This window comes from Lichenostomus cassidix, chromosome 3, assembly GCF_008360975.1.
Source record: "Lichenostomus cassidix isolate B80296 chromosome 3, HeHo_3.0, whole genome shotgun sequence".
Lineage (NCBI taxonomy): Eukaryota > Metazoa > Chordata > Aves > Passeriformes > Meliphagidae > Lichenostomus > Lichenostomus cassidix.
In genome coordinates this window covers 37,160,346-37,185,701 of record NC_139483.1, presented here as the reverse complement: position 1 = coordinate 37,185,701, position 25,356 = coordinate 37,160,346, and the positions used below count along the sequence as shown (strand labels likewise).

Here is a 25,356-nt window from a genome sequence, read left to right as displayed (position 1 = left end):
CTGGTTCATGGCCAATGAGAGAAATTTTCCAAAAAACTGAAGTTGATTCCTTTGTTTTGTTTTAGTTTGGTTTTTCTTTCCCATCAGTGATTTCTTTAGCTACTCAAGAAATTATTTAAAAACTTTTAAAATTTGATTTCCCTTTTAGGAAGTAAATACTGATGGAATTCTGGTCAAAGATACATAAGTCACTTATTATTTCCAAGTATGACACTGAAGTGAGGTATATACATTTGTGTGGTTATGTATCAACACACATATGTTTGCCTATATGTGCACACACACATGTACATGTGGATTTACACTCTTTGCACACAGAATTATCTATGTATTTGAAACAGACTTAAGTTGCACAATTCAGTCTAGATGCAAATTTGAATCTTCTCAAGTTTCAGAGGTATTTGGACCTAAGCCTGGTTCTGAACACATAAAAAATGAGTCCTATTCAAATTTAAGAATCCATTTAAGGCTCAAACATTTCTCACCAGTAACCTTTCCTAGAGTGGCAATGAAATTTGAGCTTTGCAGATAAGACAAGGTCACATGAAAAATACAGGAACATTATGTCTCTTCCAAGATGACATAGCAAGATGGCATTCGAATAAGCAATTAGGACTTCTGCTAGTGTAAATCAGCATATCTATATGGAAATCAATATACCACGCAAAGGAACACAACCATTTCAAAATCACATTTTTATCCTTTGTTATGAAAAGGAACAATACTAAGTCAATAAAGTAAAATGACAACTCTTTTAATTTGATTTCTTTAAGAATTTGACAGGAATTTCACTTCTTCCTCTGTGTAATCAATGAACTGCCTTTGTGTAGGTTTTTCACACAGTAACAAAGGACAGTGTACATGGATGTGAATAAATTATGAGAAGTGCTCATGAAAAAGTCAAGAATGGGAAGAAGGAAGCCTAGAAACAAGTGCTGCATTAGAGACATCTTTTCTTTTTGCAATTGACCACATTCAAAGTTGAAATTGCCCCTTTCTTAGCAGCCTTAATATAGATTTCTCTTGCTTGCAGTTCTGACACTTAACAACAATAAACTACTATGCTCACATGCTAAAATGCAGTTTTATGAAATGGCCTGCTGAAGACAATTAAATCCTTGTGAAGGCATGCAGAACAAGATTCTGGGGAAAATGATTGAAAGGTAATCCTAAGAAAAAATTGTAACGAACACAAAATTTGAAGCCCAAACTTTGAGTGTGTGGCTACAGGCAGCATGTGCATCTAAACCTTTGAATGGGGAGTGATGCCTCATTTTCAGTGACAGAGTGTGACCGCAGTCACTGTGAGCAATATCCACTCTGTGTCTGGCTTGGGAAACTGCAGTCTCCTGTTTATCTGCAGGACACATATCCACCCACAAGCGTTCCTCAGGTTATCTGGAGCTGCTTCCTGCTCCTTCTTGGCTGTAGAGGGTTACCATCAAGGGATGCACCAAAACTGCTGGTTGTATCACTGCCCTCAGAGGGATGCAATGGATGAATGGCACAGTGGCCCTGCCCTCACACACATACACCACCCTGGCTTAATCCAAACGTGACGCCCAAATTTTGAGTGTGTGAAGGAGTAAGCCTGACCAATGTCTGTCGATATGTTACCAGCACTGAAAAAAGAAGACAACACCTGGGCAGACAATAGTCAGAGTTGTTGCCCTGCCATGGGTAGGCATTTACAGCAGAGACTTTGCCTAATTTAAGGATGCTGGCTGGATGTTCTGTACCAGACCTGAGCACCAAAGAGGCTGAGTTGTTCCTCACACCTCATCAGCTAGGGGCAATAGCAGCCACAGCGCCAGCATTCAGCTCCACAGCACTTGGTGTGACAGCCAGCCCTCTGCCTCTATCAGTTTGATTTGCAGTTTACCACAAGGAACTGCAATAGTTTGCACTTGAATAATAAATACATAAATAAACTGGCATGAATAACACTCCTGGGAAATCAGCAATGAATTTCCAGGTCTATTTCTTACTAGGGAAAAAAAAAAGAAAGAGAGAGAAAGGGAGAAGATGAATTACTTGAAGAGAATTATGCTCCAAACCTTCCCTGGTCACAGAGTATTGACAGAAAAAGAAGTGCTGAACTGTGGGCTATTTGGAGATGCATTTGTCAGTCGGTACAAAACTTCCCCAAAATCTGTACTTTGTATTTGCTTAATGCTATTAGAGGAGAGAAAGACTTTTAGGAAACTGAGAGATGAAAATTATTTCTGAAATTAGTATTTGTGACTGTTTTTCCTTCCTCCAGGTTATTTCTACAAATCAGATATTGTGAATTCTTATCTTGTTCCCAAATCAAATAACTGCAGTGAGTGGCAAAGGCAGGGTTTGAAAGAGGAATCTCCAATGGTCTGTGCCTCAGAGCTGTGGTTTATTCTCTTCCTCTTCAACTTTGAGGCTGCTTCATTAACTTGGACTTAGATTCCAGCCTCAGTGCCTGTTGTAGAGAGAAAAAAAGGGATGAAAGAAAACCTCATCACGATCCAGCCAGACCTTGAAAAATTAGACCCACAGAAGGAAAGAATACAATCGGAACTCGCAAAGACATTTTTTTATTGGCCTTGTAATTTCCTCACTAAACATGCTTTTAGCAGCCTACCCCTCTCAGAATCTTAATTATCTGGCAGCCCCTCATAATGGCCCCATTCATGGTTCTGCAGAGCAAAGGCACTGTGATATCACAAACACAGGAACTCAGAAGATACAGCATGTTCCTGAGGAAGGGCTGCACACCCACAGATAGCTGGCAGAGGGAATTTGCTACTTGGAGAACATAATATAATACAAATATGTAGATGTTTTTCCCTTCTTTCTTTTTTTTTTCTTTTTCTTTTTTTTCCTGAAGCAAGGAAGAAGAGATGCCATGCCTGAGTTGTATATAAAGGCAAAAAAAAATCCCCTGATATACAGATCTGAAAAAAAGTAGAATATTATAGGCTTTCCATCTCTCTCCTCCACCACTTCTGACTGTTCATTGACTACTATAAATTAGTTTGACATGATATATTGTAAGGGCTGGAGACATTTTATGAACTTCTGAAATCTTTTCCAACAGGAAATGTGCAGCATCACTTGTGGTTCAGGATTTTTTTGCTTTGATTTGTTTGGAAATGAACCACATGCTGAAAATATTTCATTTAAATTAAAACTAAGAATAACAAATTGGTCAGCATCCTTGAGAACTGGACATTTTTAGTGGTTCAAGCACATACTTCTACAGACCCTTTCTATGATAGAAGAAAAGAAAGAAAGAAAGAAAGAAAGAAAGAAAGAAGAAAGAAAGAAAGAAAGAAAGAAAGAAAGAAAGAAAGAAAGAAAGAAAGAAAGAAAGAAAGAGAGAGAGAGAGAGAAAGAAAGAAAGAAGGAAAGAAGGAAGGAAGGAAGGAAGGAAGGAAGGAAGGAAGGAAGGAAGGAAGGAAGGAAGGAAGGAAGGAAAGAAAGAAAGAAAGAAAGAAAGAAAGAAAGAAAGAAAGAAAGAAAGAAAGAAAGAAAGAAAGAAAGAAAGAAAGAAAGAAAAAGAGAAAGAGAAGGAGAGAAGAAAGAAAATACTACTCTATCACTAACTCTGAGAGTCTGTTACTTCTGAAGCTCCCACTGATTTATGCTCTCCAGGTATTTTTTGTAATCAATTTTGCTTCTTAAATTCACAGTCTGACTTTGCCTTAAAAAAAATTAAAAAACAAAATAGGAAAAAAGAACGGAATCCCCTCCCCACAAAAAGACTTTGAAAGAAACCATATTGTATGCAAAATACAGTCCAGAAAATTATATTATGTAACTTCTGAAATTAGTAATATCAGAATTTTACCAAAATATTCATTGTTCAGGGAAAATATCAACTTTTAAGTCCATACTTGTCTTTGGACAACAGTTTAATTAATATATTTGATATTCCAATAGAAATGGTCCCATTTACTTCAGGATCTGCTCTCTCAGGTCTACTCATTAAAGATTGACCAAGGTCCTAGGGATAACTTTATGAATACCTACTGATTTTTCTTTCAGCACATGTGCTCCCTCCAGAACTGGTGGACTAGCCAAACACCATGAGCCATATTCCTAGCTGTAACAGCAAAACAAACGTGATCTCAGAACAATGATAAGAATTACGGGTGGGGAAAAAAAAGAGGGGAAAAAAAGTTTATGTAGGACACATGCAAAGTAAAGTTTAATTTGTGTCCAGTACATAACACTTAATTTTTTTATTTTAACATTAAACCTGTTGTATCTAGTATGTGCATATGTGATCCAAGTAAATTTACATATCAGAAATATCCAGATTAAAAACAAACAAATAAAAAAAAAATAAAAAGCCCACCCACAAAAAAGAATAAGCAGAGGCATTTGGACCTGTGAGAGTGAGGATTTATAGATGGCACCTCCCTGAAGACTTCAAGCAATAAGAAGAGGAAAAAAAATATTACAAAATTGAGTTTCGGGGCAGGACTCCTTCTCAGAGTCCTGTTTTTAATCTCCAGGGAGGCCACCTCAGAAAGAATCAAAAGCCAGAGACTCCTCATATGCATCCAGCAGCCTGTGCATGAGCTGCTTTAGGGAGCAGCTTCAGGCTGTTTGTGCTCCAGGAACCTCATCACATGAGTGTGTGCCAACCCACCACCACCACATGGGCACCTTGTAAGAATGACAAAGGAACACAAGAGAAAGAAGCAGATGTTTTCTGTCATCTGGAAAATGTCTCTGCCAGAAGAGGGTGAAGAGTAGAGTGTGTGTGTGCCAGGCTACCCAACTGCACCTGCCCTAAACTGGTACAGGAGCATGTCTGCACATTTCATGAAAAATAAATGTTTATGTTACAGGAAAGGATCACTAGAGAGAGTAGATTGAAAGAAAGCTTAAGTCAAACAGCAAGAAATTCACCTAATACTTGCATCTACCAGCTGAAGCTCAAGAGTTTTGCATCTCTAGGCAGAAAGAACAAATTGACCTCTTCACAGAAGTGGTGAACTGAAGATGTTTAATAAATTGCTTCAGAAGCAGAATCAGTTCTGAACTTAACACAGGTGTCTCAGAGAGGAAAAAGACACATAAAAGCACTGTGCAAACTGCTGACAGCACTAGCTATGTGAGAGACAATCAAGGTACTTAACGTTTTAAAACCCATGCCCTGCATAATAACCAATGCTTCCAGAAGCCTCTGTCACTCTTCCAAGCACTGAATTAAGAAAAGTGTCGCTGTACCAGGATCATAAAAGATATCCTTTAAGCCTCTTGCATAAATGCATGTGTTCTGAGATGGATAAATATGAACTTATATTCTTCAGGTATCCAGGGGCCATTTTCCCCCTGAGAAGCTGAGGGAAGAGGGAGAAGGGGGCACCACACTATTGATTTTCTACCAACACATTTAACCTTTAGCAGCTGCTGTCAGCATTTCCAGTGCTAATACCAACAGTGAAAAAAGTAGCTGGAGGAGTGCAGGGAGCTTGTTTCAGAGGTAAGGCTTAGGAAATCAGATTCCTCTCTCAGCCCGGAGGGAATTGCCGAAATGGCCATACAGGAGAGGGTGCGGCTGCAGGAGAGAAGGGGGAGGAGAGAAGGGGAGGTGTCTCCACTAGCTCTGGCAGTATTTCTTGCAAAATTATCAAGAGTCCGCTCAGTAATTTCTCTGAGCCATCGCGTCTGAGTCAACTAATAACACTCACATTTAGAATGTGCACGAATCTTCTAGTGAACCTTTCCCTTAATGAGCACTGTGCAGCGTCAAAGAAACAATGCTAAGGCCACAGGTGATGGGGGACTGACACTGCCCAGCTTCCAGGCCTGGCAAAGGTTGATGGAAGCAGGGTGACAGGACTTCTGCAAGAACTGGTAGCTGAAAAGGCTGGTAATAACTCCTGTAGCCCTTCATTTCTGGGTCACTAGGTCGGATGCAGATGCATGCAAAAGTTAGCTTCAACTTCATCTCTCTCGCAGTCACACAGTGCCTAAATGAAAGGAGGCTCAGCCTAGCTCCTCCCAAGCCATTGCTTGCTCCCATCTTCAGCTCAGGCTGACTCCCTCTGGGACTGCTCCCAAGGAAAGCATAGCAGCAAATCAGCATACTCCTTCCTGATACCTAAAAGCCTGATTTATGTTAGGCAGGTGATGTGTCCTTATCACAGTAAATTACAATTGTCTTGAATTCTTGACCAGCTTACCTACACTCAGGCCATTAATTTACCTCCACTGGGCCTGCTTCACACACCCCATGGCTGCAGCTGCTCTCTGTGACAGCAAACCAAGCAAGCAGCAGCACAAAATCTCCCCCTGTCGTGTACAAACACAGACACATACACACACACTCCTCAGCAGAGGAGATCCACGTTCAGTCCTGAAGCAAATGCAGCACTCCACTGTCATGGCCTGGAGCTGGGCAAGGGCTGAGCCCCCTCAGCAGAGATCCCATCCACAGGACCTGCTCCCCTCTCATTTGGCAGCTATCATAGAGTTACGGCTGAGTTTTCTAAAATGTACTGGTTGCTATTTTTTTGTTGCTATTACCTCCTCCAACACAGTTTGGGCTTGCAATATTAAGACAGCTTGGGTTTACATACAGAGGGAATACAAATAGCTTTCCTGCTAAATAAGTGGTGAAAACACACCAATTCGACGGTGCTGCGTGGTTCACAGGATTTATGGTCGCACATTTGGGATGAACAGTGCAGTTCTCTTATGCTGTTTGCATTATGAATAATGTGGCCATGCTAAACTCACATTAATAAAACCTGAATGTATCACTGCATTGTTTGGCACTCTGTATAGGAGAAACCCATCCATTAGTGAGGCGGGCACTGAAAACTCTTTGTGGCAGGAGCAGCACAGGAGCAGCACAGCTTCACAGCAGCTATTCAGAGCCACTTTACAGCTTCCTGAGCAGAGCCCAGGCTGGGTTGCATGCCAGCAGTGTGGAAAATGGCTGGCAGAGGTTCTGGCCACTGATCTGTAGGTCAGGTGAATCCCCAGGGGAAAAGGAAACAGGTACTGAGAGCACCTGTTAGAGGGTGTTTGCAGAATGTCACTGCTCATCTTTAACATTTGTTTAAGCTCACCTATTGATGGTTCCTCTGACAAAGCAAAACAACTGAGACTCTGCAAATTGGACAATCACCCACTGATTCAGCTGCTGTGCAACTATTGGTGGCCACCAGAGCCTGCATGGGCATCAGAAATGTTCCAAAGAAAGCAAATCAGGCAGCCACAGCTGTGAGAGGGACAGTGTGGTCTGCTGAGGCAGTGTGCTCAGAGGGATGCTCCCCGCTCTCAGGGAAGGAGTGAAGGCACTGCGGACTTTCCACTGGCACTAGCCCAGTTGAAGAGCCAATGACCACAAAAGATATGACTGCATACCCAGAGCAGAGGGAAAACCAAAAGTAGTGAGGGCATCTACCAGAAACACCGTCTGCTTCACAGCCAACAGCCTCCAGCCTTCCTCAATAATGGCTGACATGTGCTGCTTCCTGCATGTCCTATGACTAGGCTGGCTGGCCTCCTGTGTCCTGCTCCAAACCACTTTCATTTTATGAATCCTTTAACCCTGGAGAGTTACCCAAGAATGTACTAACACCATCCCTTACATTTCTTCTGTATGACTCTCCTGACAAACATCTCCCTAAGCTGAACTACCTTCCTTTAAAGAAACTCATGACTTTGCTGCTGGATATGCGTTTTCTCCAAGCAGAGGTATTTAGCCATGAAAAACAGTCCTGTGAGTTCACCTGACTGCCGTAGAACAAAGAGAGCTCTGATGAGAAAGTTTAAATTGAACATCTTTCAGCACATGACAAACCCTGGCCTGCCTGAAGCCTTTGAAAGGCCAAAATGCAATGCAAATTGAAGAAAACTATTTTAGCTTTAGGCTTTCAACCAAGCAAAAAAGAGTTAAAATTTTATTTCAAACAGCAGTTCAATCATTTGCTTTCCCAGTATTAATGAACGCCTCCTGCATGTTTCCCCAGATAAGGCTGTGATTCACGTAGCAGGCATACCCCAGAAACTCAAAAGGTCAAAAAGATGGCAACAAAGAGTTCTGTTAATATTACCTAGAATCCACTCTGTTCCTTTGGCTATTTTAGTATCAGTAAATAACTCTCTACGTTTTCTGACCTAAGCAGTTCCATTTGAGAAGCTTCCCAGGCTAGATGTTTCTAAAATGTTACCAAATGATTAAACACAAATCCTCAAGTGAGGAGAGCAGGTTTTATTAAATATCCCAGAGCAGTGCTGTCTGCCCACACTTATGCCCATGTCTGGCTGCTGGCTGATAAACGCCTTGGCTTTAAGATATTACTTATTAGCATGCCTGTATATTTCCACCTCACACAGTCACCCAAGGGTGATTGCTATCTGCTAATTGAATTCCGTGCCAGCAACTGTGTCTTTGTGTGCCTGCCATTATAATTTTGAGGATTGTGACTTCATTTCCTATTTACAAGTTGCAGTGATGAAAAAATGTATTTATTTATATATAAATAAACTCAACATTTTTGTAGCTCTATGGCAGGAGGTGGGTGAAAGTCACATGTGAAATGCACAGGTGTGTCCAGCCTTCCTTTTCTCTTTCTTTTTAAAGGCATTCTGCTTTCCACCTGAAACAGAGCTGGTGTGATGGACAATATATCCAATGATGGAAGAGGCCGTTGGGAGTACAGAATGAGAGTCTTAAGTTTAGAGCAGAGCAAGCTGAGACTGTAGACCTGCTTGGGTTGATGCCTTCCAAGCACTGGACTCCATGCTGCAGCCTTACTGCAGTAATGATTGGCACATCTACCATATTTCAGTCAAGCATCATTGCCTCCATCAGAGTGGTTTCTGGAATGTTCCCCCAGTTGTTTTAGATGATAAAAGGTGATGTGCACATTTTTTGGTTCTCCCAAGACCCCTCTGTGAGACTGAGGTGGGACTAGTGGAAGAAGGAAACTGGCAAAAGAGGCAGGACCCCAGTGACATTTCAGTGAAGACTGGTAGGTCTGTGCTCTGGCCCTGCATTTTAGCAGCAGGAACCCATGCCTCAGATAGCTTTTTCTGGCCTCCAGAAAGGTGCTGAAACTTTTGAGAAGACATTAATCCTTTTGAGTTTGGACAAGTCTGTTTCAGCAAACAAAAGAAACTCCTGAGCCACCAACCACAGCTGGCTCCTCCTGCAGGAAAACTTGGTCTATTATCCCTTTCATAAACACACTGAGATCCACTCCATAATCCCTCTCGGCTTTCTTGCCCCTCGATATGCCTGTAGGAACATTGTTCAAAAATCTCACTCCCTCAAAGATCAGAAGCTGATTTGTTTATTAATGTGCCTAAGAAGTGGCTAGTAGAAAATTAAATGTAAAGAATCTTGGAAGAGGTTGTGGCCACCTCAGTCCAAGTGCCTGTGGAAAACCAGAGTGATCTCTTTTACCCAACCAATTAATGTTTCACAGAAAAAGCAGTCAGGCCTACAGCCAAACAAGTCCTTGTTGCAGTGTTCTGTATGGAGGTGGATTTCTTACTACCCACATTACACTTCTGAGCATGCCTGCTCGGAGCACTCCTATTTCCAAATGTCTCTGTAGAGAGCAACTGAGTAATGAATTGAAGAATCCCAGCCTGTTATGTCAGAGATGAGCCAAACATTGTTTATTTAGTAGGAAATTCTATGAAAGCATTGCTTTTTAATAAAACTCCAAATATTTCCTGTTACTTTTCTATGTGAGAGTCTCCTTCATCACTGTTTTGCTTTACCTTTTTCCATAATCACAATGTGCTGAGACTCATGACAATAAAAGTAAACACCTAGGAAGCTATAAAATGTTTTGTGAACTGGAAATAAAAGATTACTGGAGTCCGACTTGTCCTCAGTTTTAGAGAACTTCTATTTAGTCTGTTTTTTATAAGGACATTATCAATATGCAGGGCTCATGTTGCTATAAATTAGCTTTAGGAAGTTTTAACTGTAGGCAATTGTATACATCATATTCATCACTGATTCAGCTAACACTAAAAAAACTGGCTTCAAATGTCTTCTCTTTGTGCTAAAAGTTCTCTATAAATGGTATTATTTAAAAAATTAAAAACAGTTACTGTTTTCAGAGTGACTTCCAAGGACAAATTGTTTGCTGTGTAATAGATGGAACAAAGGTTGCCATCTATTATTGAGATCACTCAATAATGTTTAGTTTTACTTTGGCTGCTTATAACTTGGGAAAACTTTATCCATCTAAACAGATTGGGTTTTTTTGGGTTTTTTTTTAGGTTGTCTGTCATCCTCACAGCAGTTATAAATTCTGTTGAAATTAAATTTCTGGAATTTGCTTGTTTTCTTAAAATATTAAAAAGCTCTGTGCATGCACAAGGGCCAGTAAAGACATAATTGTTAAAACCCAAGCTTATTGAAGCCTTCTAATAATCAAGTTGGTCAATGTCAGAATTAACAGGACTGAAATGTTTCAAGGATATTGTGCAGGTGATTTGATAATATTTAACTCATGAATAGTAAATAAAAATAATATATGCTCGAAACTAAAAGAAATGAAATCAGGCCTACACTGAAACAACCAGCAGTGAGAAAAAGTTTCTTGAGATTTTGAATTGCTTACATTTTTTTCTGTCAAAAACATCACCCCAAACAAAATGTTCCTATAAAGCATTTCAATTCCGACAAAGCAGCATTTCCTGGTGGAAGATATTCTGGTCAGGAAAACCTTTCAACACAGTGTACTTCAGGCTCAGTCTTTGATTATATGAGAACACAGCGCTCTTTCAAATGTCTCAAATGCAAAATTAGTCCTGCTTGGTGTATGGCTCCAGCCTGAGAAGTGAATTAGTGCAGGGCGTTCTCTTGCTGCAAGCTCTTGCTGTTTGAGTGGGAAAATCAGAAACATGCTCACTGAGCCAGGTCAGTTGCTTAGGTGACCAAATCGAGGAAAAAGTCCTTGCCTGGGAAACATTATAAATTTGCCTTGGTCTGATCCCAAGGCTTGGCTGGAGCCTTGGTCAGAGCCTTGGCCTGTGACAGTGTGGGACACATGCACCCATCGCAGCTGAAGGCAGCTGGGGGACAACTGGAGCATGGCTAGTGAAGGCCATGGTGTAAGGCACATGTGCATAATTGAGGCTTGAAATAGGATTGCACCTTACCTCTGATGCTCCATAAATTTGGGGGCTTGCCTTTGCAATGCTAATATTTTTTGAATCTGTTATTTTTGTTGTATAATTGTATATAGTACATAATTATTCATAATACATTACTGCACATGTGACTCTGCAGACAATGTATAGACATTAAATCTTAGCTGAGTGATTGAATAGAGGGTACAGTAAAAATAAATATCCATGTATTTTGTAAATATTTGCATAATGAGCTATTTAAATGCAAGAGATTCTAACATGTGTAAACAATTGGAAATGCTCTATGTAAGTCTAAAGTGGATGTAAAAATATACACAATCTCTTGTAAAATCATGTGATTTACTAATCAGGCATAGAATATTTTTTAAGGCTTTATATATAACTAATACGGATTGTAAATACCCATTGTATCAAAAACACATTGCTTGGTACAATTAGTCAGTAAACTGTGTGACTGGAAGCTTTGGATGACAAAGACAGTGCAGTAAAAGGACATTAGTGACTGTCCAGTTACAGTGAAAGCTCTTTATGGTCTGCAGACTTAAGGCATCCAAATAGTTACAGGACTCACTCCAATCAATCGCAGTGCAACAAGTAACAGAGGTTATAATTTTCCTCTTGTTAAAAAGCTGCAATGTAACATGCTGGGGAGCTTCTCCCGCAAAAGTTTCTCCCAGCTCACTGTATAGCAGTCTGTGCCATGAGAAATGAGGAGCTACCTCCACCACTTGCTTTTCTGGTCTTAGTCCAGTCTGAGACTTCTGGACCAGTGTGCCAAATGGCACCTTAAAGAGGCCCCACAACCTTAGCCACAGTATAATGTGACTCAGCATGGTTTTTGCAAGGGAAATGTCACAGTGGAGGATGGAGGGAACAAAATTACTTTCAAAGTGAAATCTTTTTTTTGTGTTAATAACCAGCCTGAGCTAGCTGTTAAGGAGAGAAACAATGAGCATTGTACTTCGTAGCTAGGCTGCATTCTGACTAATTATAATTCCTGCAGAAAGGACCTCTTCTGTCTGCTTCTGTACTAAGGACCGAGGCAGTTAAACCATATCCACAGTCACAGCCCTGTGCTCACACCTGATGGAAGAAAGTGAGTAGTGGGATTGTTACTGCCATCCCATTCAGGCTTCATGACTCAAAGGGATGCTGCTACAAGATGCATCCCACCTACTGTTGAGCACTCCATAGCTCTGTGGTGGCAGGGATGACTGGAATGTCCCCTGCTTTGGGAGACACAGCCCTGTTCCTGTGTGGTACCCCTGCTGCTTCTGCCATGATTCAAGACCACCATCATCAGTGTCCTAAACAACTCCTGTTGAGACATTTCAAGGCCAGGAGCTTCTTAACATGCTAAACTCCTGGCTCCTGAGCAGTTAATAAATGTTTGAGTCACTGTGCAGCTAATTTAAGATAGCCCACAATAACGGGGTGTGTCAAATAATTGGCAGACTGAAGAAATGGAAGATAGTACAAGATGCCTGGGTGTGGGTGTTTATGTGAGGCATAGGGAGCAGTTTTTGACTCAGAGCCTAAGTTATCTGGGCCAGATTCAAGGCTATGGAAACTTAGTATGAATTTTGGGGAGGGAAGCAGTTAATTTCATTCTGTTCTATGGGACATTTAGTTTCAACATTAAACTCAAACACATTTTCATTAGTAATGCTCCCAGTCCTCAGGCAGCTCTGAATTTTTAAAACCTCCTTTTCAAACTCCTACATTGCATTCCAAACAGGTTGTGTCCAACTCATGACAAGCCCTGCACAAAAAAAATATATTTTCTGCACAGGATTCCACATGTTTGGAGGCAGAAAAAACGGTTTTCTGAAATGCCACACACAAGGAAGCCATTTGGGTTGTGGGGGAGATCTCTCAGTGTGCAAACCACAATCACAGTCTTGTTTCTTACACTTCCCAACAATCAACCCACAAAGCTAACACTCCTCAGAAATGCTTTTAAGATATTTTCTACTCACCTGGAATAAAGATAACATTTACACTGCTCTTTCTCATTGAACAACTATTCTTAAAACCAAGATGTATTCTTAACTAACATATTTCCAAAGGCAACTTGAGCAGCTAAAGCCTGTACCTTCTGCAGACCGAGGAAAACGACTGTCAGTCAGTATTCCACTGCTTTCTCAGTCTCATAATATGAAATGTTATTATTTAAAAAAATTACTATTAAAACAAAATTTAATTATTATAGGGCAATGTTACAAGAATCTCCCTTTTCTTTTCTCCACTGCCAAAAAGGGCTCTGAAATTAAATTGTTCTGTTAGAGTAAAGCATTCCAGATCTTCATCAAAGACAAATGTGTGAGCAGGATATGCATTTGACAAAACCTGAATAACAAAAAAATTCTGATTCCATGTATCAGACTCTTTTCCAGTCTTCTCTCACTGTATCACTTGTATGACTAGTATCTGCCTCAAATCAATGCTCTTTTAAGAGAAAAATGCTAAGGTAGACTCAGCTTATGTCTAATGTGTGGAAGATGTGTGTGTCCTAACAAAGGTTGGTTGAAACTCAAGCGCTCTCGGACATTTCCTCCCATCCATGTTCTTCTGCACTCCACCAGAGCACTACATTTACAAGAATTTGCTGGTGTGTAGTTGGACACTTGCACTCATGGAAAGTTAGAAATTCTGAGCACACAAAGTCCCTCTCTTCCCACAGGCTTCTTCCAAAGTACAGCTCCCAGAAATATATGTGAGGAATTAAACTGTTGCTGTTGTTTGCACCTTCACTATCATTAGTGGAACTAAAAATCATTCCTCAAACTTTGGGTGGAGCAATGTTCATCTACACAGGATGGACATAGAAAATGGATACTGATGCTCCTGAATCTTGGAGAGCTGGCTTCAAGCAAGTATGTGTCCTCATGTTTGTGAAGATAAGTTAAATACTTGCTAAAAGCAATCAGGCATAGCTTCTTGTTCAGCAGGTAGGGACAGACATCTTGCTTGTGGAGTCTGAAGAAGGAAAGGTAGTGCATTTTAGAGGCAAACGATCTGGGTCTGCACTAGCAGCCCTTTATAGTCCAGCAATGAAAGGTCTAATTGACGCTGTATAATTATCTCCTCGCAGTATAAAATGGAGTGTGCACTCCCTTGGTGGATATCATTGATGAAAAGCCTGTTCGGGAAAAAGCTGAGATATATGGCAGGATCAATTTTATTTCTAATGGTTTTTAACATTTCATCTATACATTTAACAGGCTGAAGCAGGAGGAAATAAATATTATGTTAGTGGCTATGTCATGGAATGAGGCTTTGCTTTTGATTAAAAAAATAAAGGGAAAACAACCGTCACCATTTTATGGCTATCATAATTTGTTCCACGTACATTTTTTCAATACTAAGATGTACTAAAATATTTAACTGGTGAATAAAAATACCTATAGACTTGTAAAGAGATCTTCAAATCTGCTGGACGAAGACTTGAAGAATGTGGGTTTATTTGATGTTAATTGTCTTGTAATAGTTACATGAGTCAATATAAAAAAGACAGATACATGTATACAGTTACACATTTAATTATCTCTTTATGCATCACTTCCATACAGCAAAAATGTACTAAAAATATTGATCTAAAATATTATTTTGCATTGCTGTTTCATGTTTTATTGATATTAACAATATTTGCCTCCACATAAAGTCTATTTTGCTGATTTTATTACCACATGGTGCAAACTGAAATCACAAACCAAGATACAAATTTGGGTTCAGACACCAGTCCTAAATTCCCCCACACACACCCCTACAGTGCAGACTTCATGCTTAGAGAACTAGAAAGATAAAATCTTAATTAATGCTTTTTTTTTTTTCATTTTAACCTGTGGAATATATGCACCAAGCTGGAGGCAAGAGTACATCTTTTACATGATAGCATATAATTTGATCTCTTAGATATCAGAAATCAATACCATTAATGGCATAAATAAATAAAGCAAGATGAGGTAAAAATCTGATGTGCATTGTGTCTAGGGGGCTTGGTTACATTTTGAAATGATAAACCTCGAGTAAGGATCAAGACTTTTCTACTGAAGATTTTACCCTGTGGATGTTTATTTCTCTGCACTGTAATTTGATGCTGCTGTTGGTTTTGTCATCAATGCCTTAAAAGTTAAATTTATGTCAGCTCAAACAGATCAACTATCAGATGTTGCTATTAGCTTTGACATCAAAATCATTAAGAAATTGCCATCATGTAAATTAATTATCAGAATTGTATTGGCATGAATGCATAATGATATTACTCATGGAAATAATTAAAGAAAATGCACAGTGAAAAATGCATTAGAATAATGGCACAAAATGTCATTATTCTGGCTTCTTGACAACTAGATGCTATTAGTTTTCAGCACAGTGAACTTTAAGGTTAACAGAAAGAGTCAGGGAAGTCCAATGCAGAGCTCAAGCCGCTCTTATTTGTGCCTTTATTTATTCAGTATATGAGACTGAATAAATAGGAGTGAAAACTAACTTTTTTTAACTTGTCAAATAAAGATTTTTCTATCACTCTAGGAGAGATTACAACCAACCAATCAACCAAACAGACAAAAAAAACCCCAACTAAATCAAAGCAAACACAAAGCAGCAGAATTACTTATAGCACAGTTGTCCAAATATATATGTTCTTTTGTTGTTGCCACTGTCAGGTCTCAATGGAGCTCAGGTGCAGCAAAGTTGTTAAAATATTAGGATTTTCCTGATCACAGACGAGTAATAATTAACATAAAAGTGTTTAGGCTATCACCTTCCACCCCCTACCTGAAAGGTCACTATTACTGATCAGTGCTCAGGCAGAGAGAGTTGTGATTATGGAGCATGTGTATGTTCTAATTTAATGTGTAATGGACTGAGTGAGATTTTTTATCAACAGCAAAAGACTGTCCACTCTAATAGAATAAACATTACTAACGACTCAGTGGTGCATGCCAGCTTACTCATCAGCTGGACACATTTCTTTTAAATGTCTCTATCCATTCCCTCTCAAGTCAATGGAAAAGCTCTCTCTCTCTCTCTCAGTCATGGTTTTGTACTTGATCCAGAAATTATATTATAGAAATTATGAAAAAAGGCAGTAATTTCTGGGCTTCTTGCCTTCCAGCTCACATCTTTACTAGACTAAGCACAGACCACTACCCCTCCAACACAGGAGTTCACATCCTAAAAATAAAATTTAATGTTTTAAATAATTCAAGTATGGAAGAAAGAAGCCTTATTTATCTTCCTGTAGAGGGCCAATCCTAATGACACTGGGAAAAAAAGGAATATTTCCAGGATATAGGTGTAGGGCTAGGAAACAGGACATCTTTGAGCTGTTTACCGCCCTATGCTGGTTCTTTTACATAACTTCAGGCACGTCATTAAATGACTTGCCTTAAATTTTCCCCTGTTGCCAAAGTGCTGACACAAAGAGAACACAAAAAGATGTGGTGAAGAATCCACAGTTAAAATGCCAAAAGCCACTCCATAAATTAAAATGAGTCAAGCTACCTAACCATGAACAAACCAACAAACCCTAGAAATGTCTCAGATAATTTGTAGAAGAGTCATTTGTGACCTAATGTCCAAAGTTTTCAGCTGGATCTGCCAGCATAGACTCCTGCGTGTCTGAGGAACCACTTGTAAATCAGCATTTGGAGCCTCATTGTCACTGCTCTCTCTAGTCCTGACATAGTGAATCTCAACTCAGAAATGGGACACAACAGGCAGGCAATCTATGTGTCACTGGTATCAAAGGTTTGGATGTTGTCTAGATCTCCTGGAAGTTCAGAGCTTATTTTTCCTGGTTTGCTCTGGGGGATAAGGAGACACACAGATCAAAATGTTTTAGGGCAGCCAACGTTTCTGGGAGAAATTTGGATCATAATTAATATGAGGGCAATGGCAAAAGTAATTTAAAAAAATACTTGAAAACTATTTTTGGATTTCTTTAAACTTTATAACTTGCCTTGGGGACAGTTAGTTTTTCAGGTATGTTTTGACTTTTTATGGGGAAATGCAGACATTTTACTTGAAACAGTTTGTTTAATGATGCCCTGAGCCTTTTAATTCTGTTTAGCAATCTAAGATTTGCTTCTAATCCATCAATAGATAGGTCAAACTTGTACCCATAATTTAAAGTTATGTTAATAAGATCTATGACATGTCTTGCAACATTTTATTGATAATATGTAATGTATTATATGTATCATGAGCTTGCAGAGCTGCTGTCACTCAGGGATTTTGCGGATAAGATATTACATCTCCAAAGCATGCTGATGCAGTGAAGAAAGGACTTTAAATAAACAGGCTGGCACAATTCTGCCTTCAAAGGGACAGTCTATAAATTCACAAACAAGATTTACAGTGTAATTCAAGCCTGAATCAACACAGGAATTACACTGTGTAACTAAGAAGGGACACACCATGAGGTAGGGTGTTTATGGTGGGGCAATATTGTAATGCAGAGGTTGTTTTTCAGGCACAACTTTTCTAATTACATTGATTGACACCTCCCATTTACAGTCACATACCCTCACCAGGATTAACTAATAATTGCTACACAATAAATTTATATAAGGAAAATATTGAATGCCTATTTAGTGCTTTTTAATGTAATTTAGCAGCTGGGGAAAAAGAAAGATGGCAACAACAGCACCATGCGACTTCATCAATTTTCCATGCAACATGGCAAAGCAGCTTCTGCACTGCATCTGTGGGACCTTGGAGGTACAGTAGCTGCATCTGGATCAGAACAAACATCTGTAAATGTACTAGCTTACTTATAATTTATAGCTACATTTACTTGTGTGAATTTACTTCATCCTACAGATGATATTTTTCACTCCCCTGCTGTTTGTTGATGGTATAAAACCTTCCTGCGAAAGGGCAGACGGTACATTACTTAGGGAGCAATAAAACCCTGCAGAGACAGTCTCTGTGACCTCATCTGAAGACGTAATTCACTCAAGGAGTTGTTTCTTCTCCACCCAAAAATATAGCAACACAATCTACTAAGAATCAGCTCGCTTTTTTCTTATGTATATATATATTCATATAGTAAAAAATAATTAAAATTACAAACAATACAGGATACATTTATCCAGGAGTTAGGACCCCCAAAAATACAACTCTCTCAAAAGAGTTAATCCATGTCTGTGTTAATGGCTCCAATATTTGTTGTTGTTACATGATCAGCAGAAGTCCTGGCTGAAGTCACCCACCCTCAGAGCTGTCCCTGACTTTCAGAGGTCAAGATCATGTTACCTCTCATCTTCTTCTATAAGAGTGAAGGAAACGTGCTCTCTCAGCTCCTTTGATCTCTGCCTACAGAGCTGTTGTTTGACAAGTAAGGGTGCATTAAGAATGTGATCTGCTAACCACAGATACAGCAAAATCAAATGTAACTCCCTGCAAGCTGAATAGGAGTTGCAATTCATCAGTCCTGTTTAAAACCAGAACAGAAACACATAGTGTTTAGGCACATGGAAGAAGATGCACAGTGTGCCTGTCCTTCAGAAATATTTTCTGCAATTTTAGCTAGTGTAACAGAAGATTTCTGACCTGGGTTGGCTTGGAGAGCAACACTGCAGTTGCTTTCCTAAGAAGTGATGTTACGAATTATGATTTGCTACTTACTGAAAAGAAGATATTAGGGACAAATGTTTGGGGTGGCCTGTTAGGGACTGCAACTCCTCGGTCCTGCTGCCTGCTCAGCTGTGCATCTTAAGTTTTTCCACAAATAATTTTAACCCTTGTGCACCTGAGACTACAAACCTGTGAAGCACTCACTCCCACAGGAGTGCTGAGCTTAAATACGTATTTTTTAAGAGCTTGTTGATTTGCAGGCACACCTTACTCTAAAACAGAAGATATCTTCTAGCCAGGCTCATGGGCTGTGAGATAGCAAGGAAAAGAGCTAATGCTGAATGGCCAGAAAAGCCACTAATATCTGTAGTGCTGAGGACTCCTACAATTACAGTTTGTTCTTTCAATTAACCTCTCCAAACACACAGAAGGTGTCACACATCCTCACTGCTTTTCCTGTACTCACACTGCCCCAATGCAACCAGTGATCTACAGTGAGAGCCTGGCTGCCTCAAGGTGACCCAGACACACCCACGGTGAGGGCCAATGCCCTTATGGTGTTTTGTGTGAAACAGGGATGGAAGCAGACTGTGGGCTGTTAGAAGAGACTACTGGAACCTTGAGTTGCTTTGGACTCATTTCTTTTCTATGATTTTTTTTCTATCCAAACCCACTTTTTCTTCTCTGTTCATATTGCATGAGGGCTACCCTATTCAAGCAGATTTTGAAGAGCTGTACTTGAAGTGATAAGCTTGGCTCTGCTGCAGAGCAAGTGGGTCAGAGCTCTCTAGCCCCTCTCATCTCCCCCTTGCACCAAAGCATGAAAGTGGGTTAACAGGCCCTCTAAAATGGTGACTTCATCCATCTCACATCTCCTCTCACCAAAGCCCTGATGCTTGCTTAGTCCTTCGCCTCAGTCCTCCTTGGCATGATTTCAACACAGGAGCAACATCTGCCAGGTGAATCCAGGAATGCCTGGCTACCTGGCCATGCTGGAGGGATGGGATGGCATGGGATGGAAAGCAGGGTATCCCGGCAGCAAAGGTCTCCTCATTTTAGACAGAAATGTCCTGATTTACACAATCAGAGACAAAAACATAATCAACCCTGCTCTAATTAATTGCAGTGGAAATGGTAAGGAGCTATCAGTACAGCAGCAAGGAGAGCTTAAAACTAAATATAACCTGCAGGAGGGGAAGAGAGGATGAGTCTTTGAAAACACTTTTCCAAAGTGAAACAGGAATCGAGGGAAGGTTTTCCTCTTTTCTCCCCACTCTCCCATTCTGTGCAGTGAAATCTCTCAGATAAAAGCGCCACTCATGTCCTTGGGATGAACAGCTGGGACCATCCTGCTATCACCTCCCTGTGCTTCCTCACCACTTTAAAATTAGCATCGCTGTGATCAGGCAGCAGCAGAAGAAATGCTCACCCACTGCTTGCCACGGCGTTCAGAGCTGATCACTACAGCAGCACCTGCCTCCAGGAGCCGGGGAGTTTGCAACACCCCAGATCTCCAGCAGCTCGGGGCCAGGACTTGCTGTGCGAGCAGAAGGCTTTCACCCACCAGAGAGCTCCTGCTGCTGCTGCTGGCACTGCCTCACGTCTGCCGGGGCTGGCTCCGCTCTCGGTGTGAAGCAGCCGGGGAGGCAGAAGTGACTCCACAGTCATAAATAGCAGAGCCCGTCTGAGCTGAGGAAGATGATTCAATGAGATATTTTGGTCGCATTTTTACGAAGGCAGCAAGACTCTCTAGAGAAGTTATTTTTAGTGGGTTGAGAGCCATGATACTCGTCAGTAGGCACACATACTGCCAGTGCAGGAAACGTGTAGAGTAAAACCACTCTGAGGGTGTATCCAGACTAGGTGGTAAGTGCAAGTCAGAGAAGAGTTTCTTGTAAATTCTGAGCTCCAGAAACTTCATGGAGTGGATTTCACAAAGAGCCCTCAGGAACACGAAAAGTCCATTCAGCCCATCCTGGCTCATCCTGATAAATGCTTCGTTTCTGGTTTAACAGCAAATTGAAATTGATTAAGCCAGCATCAATATTGTCCTACAAGGTACAGAGAAGCTAAACTCATTTGGGATAAATCCCAAGAAAGAGCAACATTCATGCACGCAAACAGACACACACCATTTAAAATAGATTCATCTGGGATGCATAAAACCCGAAAAACATTCATTAGGACTGGAAAAGGAAACACTATTAATCAGCTCTAGGCTTCTTTTTACTCAGTGGAAGAAAACTTCAGTCAGATAATTTTTTAAACACACATAAACTCTTAAAATTCTCATTGGAAGAATTAGCCAGCTAACTTGCTCTAAATATGAGTAGGTGGGAAAAGAAGCAAATGAAAGGGGTTGGGGGCCAGATTATTTTTACTTTTTTTAATTTGCATTCAACAGGAGAAAGATTTATGCATGAGATGCAAATTGCTATGCATTATTTACACATCTGAAGAAAAACAAATCTTGAATGTAAATGCTTAGAGGGCATATTTTTAAATATGAAAGTGGTAACATTATTATAATGTTTATAACTCCCACACTGTTTAAAGGAGATTAAATTGGGGAAAAATGAGCCCTTTTATTTAAATTATAGAGTCGTCACTAAATATTAGGGCAGAAATCAAATACAAACATATGTGTGTTTCCATTCTTGAGAGTCTTTTAGAGCAATTTGTTCACCTTGCAGTTGGTCCTATCCAGAATATCCCAGTGGGTAAGCAACTGGATAGGGCAACAGCCAATTACAGCATTTCTGTTTACATCATGAAATACTATGCATGTCTTCAGACAATTAAGAAACAGAAGTACCATTTAAAAACAAGTCCACTCCATATAAAGTTCAGTTTGGGAAGTAGGATATATACAACCTATAGCTGAAGACTCTCCTGAGAATGAGGTGAATAGCTCTGAAGCCTGAAATGAATAAGCAAACAATGCTAAAAATCAGGAAGAAAACAGCAAGAACGTGAAAAAGGTGAGATAAGAGCAAGTGATGGCCCCTAGAAGACACAGCATTGCTTAGCTGATCTGTATCACTGAACTGTGTATTTTCCAGTTCTCTTTGGAAAATTTGAAGGACTTCTATTGTAGTAGCACTGCTCAATCTTTCATGTATTCACTTCTGGAGGCAAAAAGCCATTATATGTTTTTACCAAGAGAAAATCAAGGTAATAAGACATGAGTTATCAAATCCATATATGTGCTTGACTCCTGTCAGCTTCTAAAATCTTTGATTATCTGCACCGCAGTCTCATTGAAATACAAAGAGATTTGGGTGCCTTCATGTCCTTGCCGCTTCTGAAAAAGCAACTCGCAATGCTGCCAACCAGAGGGGCTCAAAAGTTGTGAGACTAGACTGCATAAACTGAAAAATAACCACGGAATTGCCACTTTAGCTTTCTTTTTGACTTCATGAGAGGTGGATGGAGGTTGTTCTTTTCTTTCAGGTGCCATGTGTGAGATGCACCTTAAAGTTACCTTCCTTTGTCAGAGCACATCTCACCAGTGTGCTTGCTAGAGTGAGACCTGAGCACACAAGTGTTCTTGTAACACAGAGCAGTGACTGCCCACAGCATCGCTCTCAGGTAGCTCTGACCCCTGCAGAAAGAAACCAGTGGGAGTCCAGGCTGTGTCCTGCAGGAGAAGGAGCCTTGCAAGTACAAGTTTTACAAACTGAATTAAAACTTTCATATAGAACACCAAAAATTTAGCAGAGGGCTGAGAGAAGGAATGAGGGACATTTCCTATCCTATTTCCTATTAAACCAGGAAATGGAATTTTTACGGTGATTAAGAGTGGTCAAAATGAAAGGAAACCAAACCATTAGTCATGACCACTCTTCTTTGAACATCACTTCATAAACACATTAAAGCCAAGTGAGAAAGCACCCACTTTTGCAGCCAAAGACGTGGAGCAGGGTTTTGTGGTTGCAGTTTTTATGGCTATCCACATGACTAACTCACATCATGGTTTTGTTGATCTTTTAATATTTATGTCCAGATGCCACTGTAAGCTTCCAGATGTTTTTGCACAGACATCAAAAATGTTTGCATAGCAATTACCCAAAGAAGGTTTGAGGCATTTTCAAAGGGTTGAGAATGACAAAAGACAAAGTGGCTTTTGTTGCTAAAAGATTTTTCCCTTTTTCTTCTCTAATTTTTATTTTATTATTATTATCTAGTATTATCTAGTTGTAGTAGTAGTAGTAGTTCTTTATAGACCATTTGTCAGCCTACTAACCAAAAGTGGAACCCAGTCCATCTACTCTGAGTGTCCTGTTTAGGTGCTGCCTCCAAAAATTTTAGGTTTCTGATGTCAGATGACTCCTACATTTTCTAGTAAGTACAAATAATTAGATACCTTCTCAGGTGAGGGTGATCTGTCTGTATGGCTTAATCACCCCTTCAGTCTCCACTGACCACAGAGGATTCTAGATGTTGCTGAGGTCTAAGCCACAAATATTCCTCTGCAAAACAGAAGCAACTGAAGCAGCAGGAGCTAGTATGTGCCTGCTGGCCTTTTAGGTTCAGTCCTGAAGCAGTGGGCCTTGCCTTCCTGCCCAGTGTCACAGCACAGTGCTTCAGGAAACTTCACAGACACCCCTGGGGAAGGAGGTGGAAGTGAGCTGCCTGGCTGTCCATCTCTGCTTTCACTACCCCACGCTCTGGCTCACAGAAAAGTGCCCCAGAGCATCTGCTTCCAAGAATAGATACGCTATTTTATCTAAATATAACTAAAACAGAGCCATCGTAGTGCATTCTGGCTAATTAGGAAATTATCTAACACTTGCAAGTGTCTTCAGGGAAAGGACTCTTAGGAAGTCAGTGCTGGACTGTAGACAGGGATTCTAGATGAGATGCAGACAGAATGGGTGGGAGTTAGGTGGGCTTAAACTCTTCAAGTTATCTGTGTTCTGGCAATTGTAAAACAACATCCTGCTTCCCTGTGTTTCCCTGTTTCCCTGTATTTTGTTGGGAAAAAATCCCCAAACATCTAAAAGCAAATGTAATCCAAGTGCCAAGTGTGGAGAAAAAGAAACAAAGCCTACCTTAATACTGGTAATTATGTCATATGCTAGAACAAGACAGTGAAAAAAGATGAGTGTTCCTCTAGAGTGAGAAGATGACACAGGGAGGTGATTTGTTTAGCACTGATGCTCAAAGTGACAGTCCAGCTGCCAGCTCAGTGGTTTCTGTGAGAAAAAATAGGCGGTCTTGTTCTTTATGTGCTCTGAGTGTTTGCTGCAGTGCATATTTTGGTCCCACAAATAATCAACAAGAGTTTTGCCAGTGAGTTCAATGGGGCAAATATTTTCCTTTGGCCACCAGCAGCAGCAGCTTCAGTCAACCACACTGCTCTTGTGAACTGGTGTGTCCCTGGATTTGCCCACAGAGCTCCGCAGAGACAGAGGTGGGTGGCAAACATGACTGCATGAATTATATTTGTATTTAGTCAGCTACAAGTGAGATTACACCATAACGTACTCAGGGAAGGATTTTTCACTGAGAAACAAATATTAAAGTGTGCGAGTGTTTGTCAATATTTTCTGTTAATTGACTAAGGATTGGAAACATATATCTACATCCCAGACGGCCGTGTGAAGTAGAGATAGCCAACACCTCTAAACTGGCTTAGATACCAGAAGAAATATGTCTGCAGCAGCATTATTTCAAACTCCCACTCAGTTAGAACTAGCTCAGGCATCTCCCTCGGTTACCTTGTAACCTGCAGTATATCCTAATGCTATGATGTGGGGAGAAATTGCAGAGAGCAAACAGCTGGGAACCATAAGATAAATTTAAGGTTATTTTTCAGAAAAATATATCAGAACTTCTGGAGAATTTCTAAGGCACATCTTTCCTAGACTCAGCTCAACTCTTAGCTCAAAAATTATGTTTAAAAAAAAAAAAAAAAAAGAAAGAAAAGGGATTTATCTGATTAGCATCAGGAAACCCATGCAGACATTTTTCAGCAATGTTACTGTCAAATGTCTTCTCAAGTGCATAAAACGAAACACAAAGACCTCTAAATGCAATTTGCGACCTTTAAAAGGCAAAACAAAACTAAACCACATCTGAAAACTGTGGATCAGGTGTTCAGCTTCTGAGAATGACTGTGGTTTCCTTGAGTCCAGTGAAGCAAATTTCCCATGCAGCAGCCAGGAAAAGCTGTAATGAGTTGCATTAGTCATTGTATTCACTGAAAGAAAGGAAGCTCCTCACAAGCCTTACTAGTGATTCTCAGGCAAGACAGGTGTCTTACCTAAATGATCTACTCCCAGGATGTATGGACTTCATCTTACAAACACAGCCACACCTGGAAGCTGCACTTACTGTAGCCACTGCCAGCACAGACCATGAAACTCCATTTTACAATTCTCAGCAGCAGAACCACCTATTCACCTTTTGTTGCTCGGCATTTGCTAATGACTAGTCCAGAGTCAAGAAAACATTTTCTTCCCATAGCACTGGCTTGAAGCAACTTGCATTTTTGCTCTGTTTATTACAATTATTTTTTTATCTTCCCTTGAAACATCAGGCTTTGATCCCTGTCAGGGACTGATTAATGAGCAAGATGGACATGATATGTCCTCTGGTAAGGCAATTCTTATGATTCATTTACAGTGGTGACATCTGTTTGCATCCTAC

The 25,356-nt window shown here is 40.3% G+C and overlaps 1 long non-coding RNA gene across 1 annotated transcript; it reads right to left on the bottom strand.

Moving 5' to 3' along the window:
• Positions 1–228: 228 nt before the first annotated feature.
• On the bottom strand, positions 229–20,309 carry LOC146439479 (uncharacterized). Its single transcript, XR_014851259.1, has 3 exons — positions 20,020–20,309; positions 4,006–4,074; positions 229–2,452 (listed from the first exon to the last, which is right to left on the bottom strand). It is a non-coding gene; the product is annotated as an uncharacterized LOC146439479 (long non-coding RNA).
• Positions 20,310–25,356: the final 5,047 nt, after the last annotated feature.